The 5,877-nt window shown below is 45.6% G+C and overlaps 1 non-coding gene across 1 annotated transcript; it reads right to left on the bottom strand.

The window, feature by feature from the left end:
• Positions 1-5,279: 5,279 nt before the first annotated feature.
• Positions 5,280-5,351, bottom strand: TRNAG-UCC. The gene has a single exon. It is a non-coding gene; the product is annotated as a tRNA-Gly (tRNA).
• Positions 5,352-5,877: the final 526 nt, after the last annotated feature.

Here is a 5,877-nt window from a genome sequence, read left to right on the forward strand (position 1 = left end):
CTAACAGCTCCAAGAAAATCAAATTCTAGCTGGGATCTACCTGCTCCAAGAAAAGTGTTCATACACGTGGACGGCCCCTTAAACTTTATGTCCTCGGGTGACCGGGGTCGAATCAATGTTAATTCGCGCTTGATCATACCTAAACATGTCTGCACAATGTGGTTTTCTTATCAGGAATGACCGAATGAGGAAGTCAATCCAAGCTGCAGCTATAGTTTATACTCGGAGTACTTAACAAACTTCTAATGATTTCATTGGAGCTGACGTGCCTCAGTAGCAGACCGTTTGTATTATAGGGTTCGTTATTCGCTGATGATCATCAGCAAGCACGCCCGACAGTAGTTGAACTACCTGACAGGGACGCCACAGAAGCACAAGATCGTCATTCGTCAGGTTAAATAAGATAATACTACGGTTCGATTCTGGCCGCGCGGCCGACTAGAAGTCTCTTCTTCCAAAAGAACCGACAGATCGAGCTGACGGAAAACAAAAATTAGTTCAGATGTCGTCTCTCTCGGTCTGTCCACGCTGTGCTAGCTAGCTGGCCACGAGTACGTCGCCGTTCACGCGGGGAGAAAGCGTCCATTATTTCAAGCGGCCGTTATGGGCAACTAGGGCTGTGAAAGTTACGCTAAGCCACAAAATTAAGAAATCGTCTGAATAGGCATAATGTCAATTTGTTTAGGTTACTACCCAAACATTTCCTAAAGCAATCTTGATGTAATCTACTGAAGATACTAATTGTTTGTAATATTGGTAGGTACGTACGTTGTCACGTGCTATTATTTTTTCTGTAGAATCACTGAGTCGGCACCTCACTTTCTTGCCTGAGGTAGCTACCAGATGAACCAGTAGTTGGTAGATGTTACAAGCTATAGCCAATGGGCTTAGCAACATTTAGCTTTTAATCTATGAAAATTCAAGAGACCCATTACCCATTATGTTGAAAGTGAAATATATTTGATATATTATGAACTTGGAATGGTACATCCTCCAAGTTGATTTGATATACTAGTCAACCCAGCCGAAAGTCTGCAAAAGTTCAATGTATGCCGCAATTTCTTTGTACTATGTTAGCAAGGTTTTAAAGTTGAAACCTTTTGGATCTGATGCAATTAAATTGAACTAATGCATTAGCCACCTCAATGAAAAAAATACTTAAACTTCGAAGAGAGGGATAATATATTTCAACTTTAAGAGAATAGATTGGCTTGATTTAGGTATATGCTAAGTTTTTTTTTTCTTTTGAATCTTCTCCTTTATCCATCTAGGGAAATGAGAGATTGGACAAGAATAGATATGCTTCCGCGTTAGGCCCAGTGTGTTGCCGCATCACACTATTATTATTCCAAATTAATTAACTCAATTTTATATAGATGTGCAAAAAAATTCTATTAGAGAGTGATAAGTGATGCATAGCTCGTGTGGTTCATTGGAGGACTGGAGACGCCACCCGGTTTAGGCACGCCTCGGCCTTCTCAAACTCTCTTATGTTAGCCCCTTCATAATTTTCTCCATAAGCGTGTCACTGTTACATCTACCCGGAAAAATATGCAAAAGCTGTTAGGGCAGCTTCAACGGGCTACCCCAATTGGACACAAAAAGTGTCTGATTAGTCCGTTTGCAGGTGCCTCGCGAACAAAAACGGACCGATGTTCATTTGGATGATCGGTCAATTGTCCTCCACATTTTTGAAAAAAAAAAGGAAGAAATGTTTTTTTGAAAAATATTTGCATGTAGCCAACGATGTACACTACTACCGTGCAAATTTACAATGTGAAATAACTTATACTTTAAGCAAACAGATTGTGTACTTACACGCATGGGTGTGTGTTTTCGTTACCGTCGTTTTATTCCACGAGATTTCTGCTTACCGTGGTAGATGGAAAAGTAGCTCTCTCTTTCTCCTGTTTTTTTTCTTATGAATCTTAATGCAGAACGGACAGCGACGAAATAACCACACACCTATCCATGTAAATACAAAAGTATTTCCAATTTTAAACATAGCAGAAATAACCGATAATTGTCCGTTTAGGGTGCCTCGCTGGTGCAAAGGGACTGTCCCTTTGGGTGGCACAGTTACAGCGCCTCAAGTCGTGGATCGATTGGCTACACATCAGCCTCACCTTCTTGCTGTCCGACCCGGCAGCATTCATGAGTCGTTCGTTCAACTGTCCCTCGGAGACACGGTCGAGAAGTGCCATGCATGGTCGCCCCCCCGTCCTTTCTTTCTCTCGGTCCCACCAGGGCGGGCCCCTCTGGGGTAATAAAGAAATGGAAAAAAAAAGGGGACTTCTGCTACGGGCTATGCCACCCATTACTTATGAGGGAAGTCGCATCCGTCCCATCGCAAGCACCTACAATGTCATGATCACATTGGTTTACCCTTTTTTGGTAGTTCAACGGACGGTCGCCCCTCCAACAAGAAAAGGTAGAAATATGGAATCCTCGTCAGCATATGCGTACAAGTTGTGCAGATCTTCCGTAGGTACTAACGCGCTGTCATCCTCGTTGTTCTTTTTTAGTACCTACGGAGTAGCTAGTAGCTATATGGAGTAGCTAGTAGCTATATATACGGGACGAAAAAAGAACAACTGGGGAGTACTGGTAGAATATTCCGATCCCAGATGACACGAGCACGAGGTCTATAGTACGTAGCATAATAATCTACGGAAGATCAAGCCGCCTCTGTATTAGATTCTTAAAAAACTTCTCGAGGTTGACTCCAGGAATTAATGCCGGTGCGTGGAAGCAACTGCATGCTATGTAGGAGTATTTCTCTTTTTTTCTTCCTTGTTGAAAAATTTGTAAGATTGAATTTCATAGAAGATATTGTTTGATTTCTAAGGTTGATTCATACAAGAATTTCTCCTAAGCAACTTCCCGTCCAATGGGCCCACAGCCCATGTACTCCTGGCCCAATACATGCCCAGGTACACCTTTGCACAAGATTTTATAGGAAAGCTAGCATCCACTCGTAGCTTTGTTGAAGAATACTTTGATTTTTCTATGGTGAAACGAAATAAAGTTTGGTTCATATAAACTGTTGTATGATTATAGTGTGCATGTCATTGTAATCCAACGTTTTCTAGTTCCTACATTTTTCTATCGTGGGAATTAAATAGGCTGTTATATGGCAGGGGACGACAGACACATGCTTTCCGTAGAAGAACCTTTTGGCGTTCACAAGCCCAGCTGTTAATTTCGGGCACACTGTCTGCATCTGCACTTGGGACAGTTTCAGTTATAACTGGGGGAACTAGCTAGGGTGGTGTGCTTCGGCCTCGCAGGCAGAAGATCGATCAATCATTAATTTGAGAGTAAATTCCAATTTTTACCCCATAGCATGTCATTTGTGACAGTAATTACCTCATTTAGTAGAAATTCTTCTGGTTTACCCCATTTAGCAAAACTTGTGCCAAATCTTACCCCATTTAGCGAAACTTGTGCCAGTTTTTACCTCATTTAACTTAAGCATGGTTCTGCCATCCATTTCTGAAACACGTCGACTCATGTATTCTGCTTAGAAGGCGACTTCGCCATCACTTGTGTTGACAGCGGTCTCACCATGACATTAGCAGTATTCTCCCATCTATTGACGAAATATGTGAACTCGTGCACTATTCTTGTGTGACGAGCTCGTGGGTGAACTACAACACCATCGTCTTCGTCTGGACACTGCTAAATGCTGACCAGTTTGCTATCTAGCTAGAGCACGCTATAGTAATTGTCAAGTACGGAGTAGTATAAGTTCATTACACTCTATCCTCTATACAATTGCGGTTCTTCTTTTAGTACTAGCTAGCACGTAGCAGCAGTACATGGGCTAGCTTCTGCGGATGTTTTAGCCAAGTGACAGAGGACCGATTATTGAATCACCAGCTACCGCTGGGAGACAGGTTCAAAGCTATGCCGCGAGGTCCCTGTGCAAGCGACGGTGACGCAACGGAGCCGGGTGAATACTAGGAACGGAAATCGCTAGGGACATAAAATATGTCTAGTAAAAAATAACACGTGAGATGTGGGAAGGTATATATTTATGACAACTGAAACTCACCGAGCAGAACTGTTTAAAAGTTTAAATGGGGTAAGAATTGGCACAAGTTTTGCTAAATGGGGTAAACTGGATAACTTTCTACTAAATGGGGTAATTATTGTCACAAATGACAAAACAAGGGGTAAAAAATGGAATTTACTCTTAATTTGAACAAGTAATAAGACAGTTTCGGCTGCTCACACGAGGTCTACAATTGTCCTGATAATGGGGTTCAGCTCGCCTCATGTGCGTGGTAGTCGCAGTCGGAGCTTTGTTTCCACGGATAGTCTACGGTCCGTCACATCTCGCTGATCAAAGAAATGATCTCCAGTTTGGACTTTTGGCAGCGGTGCATACACACTGATGAGTGATGTACACAGTGCTACTGAACCCACATCGAACAGGTTCAACTCATCATCGTATCACAGTGGACCAGTTCGAGGTTGCCTGTTGGACTGCAGGGGAGCAGAGCACAGCTTCACACGAAGTGGCCGAATCTTTGCTGGAGTGTAGTAAATCTCAACCGAGCTCGCACGTGCCGTAGACGGCTTGATCGGCGCTGATGCCGCTCGATGTCATCTGATGATCTGACGAAAATCCCATCCACGAGCACTCGCCGGAAGCGTGAGGACTCTTCCAGTGAGCAGACTTCATACACACACCACTAGCTAGTATAGGATCAAGTCGAGCATCGCTTTCGCAGAATCGCCGGGGATACGCAGGACCGGGAAAGAAAGAAAAGAAAAACAAGACCGCGCGCGCGCCCGATCGTCTAGTTTATCGGACATTTCTCTGTTTCCAGGGAGCTCGGTCGGTTAGCTCATGTACTACATCTCTCGCAGATTCAGTTGATCGGTCGTGGCTTGTTTGACCAGGACTTCCGAGGATTTGATGGCTTGCGAGGGAGAGAGATGGCGTGCCGATTCTGCTACCACCTGGCCGGCGATGGGGGAGGAGAGAAAGGGACTCTTGCCCGATCTTTTCCAGCAGGGAGAAAAGGCGCTCTCGACACGAGGGTACGCTGCCTTCTGAAGGTTCTTCCTCGACTAGATGTCTGATGGATGGTTTGGCCAATTGGTCTCGCTGTGGCACAGCCAAGGACACCTGCGGGTCTTGCTTAATTGGACATGACCTGCGTCCTGTCCAGAGGGAACAAAATATCAATCAAAGGGCCGTGCGAGCTCACGCAATTGAAGCAGACAGCAATGGTGATGACTGAACAAAAAGGAGCTAACACAAAAAGTGCGTCTGCCGGGAGTCGAACCCGGGTCTATTGCTTGGAAGGCAATTATCCTAACCGTTGGACTACAGACGCTTGCATGTTTAATATCCGTACATAACACCAAATACGTAGGTCATCCAGTACCACTCATCCTCCTCACGTGAGCGGCGCGCCGGGGGCGGGTGTGGCGCGGGCCGCGCCGTACTCTCCCAGTCTGCCTTTCTCGCCGACAATTCTGGGCCGCCAGACGCGCGGGAACTTTCCTCGACGTTTCGCGCGCTTTTGTTTCTTCCGGACTCCCCGAGCGCGCCCCGGGACGTCGAGGATGGCATGAGCTCGCCAGATGGATGAAAACCTAAATCCGAGCGAAAACGAGGATCCGGAGATGCGACTGGACCATTTTTCGCCGTCCGGATGAAAAAATGGCTACCGGGGGCCTCGTCGGGGTGACGATTGGAGGTGCTCTAAGTTTGTAGGAAAAGACTCACAATCACCTGGGGCATCGAATCGCTCGCGTCCCCCGGACCCGTCATGCCGCGTCCCGCGTGGTTGTAGGGCCCACCTTATCATTTTCATTGCTACTTCCCTGAACCAACACCACCCGCACGAACCTGTCATG

The sequence above is a fragment of the Lolium rigidum genome, chromosome 7 (assembly GCF_022539505.1).
Source record: "Lolium rigidum isolate FL_2022 chromosome 7, APGP_CSIRO_Lrig_0.1, whole genome shotgun sequence".
Classification (NCBI taxonomy): Eukaryota; Viridiplantae; Streptophyta; class Magnoliopsida; order Poales; family Poaceae; genus Lolium; species Lolium rigidum.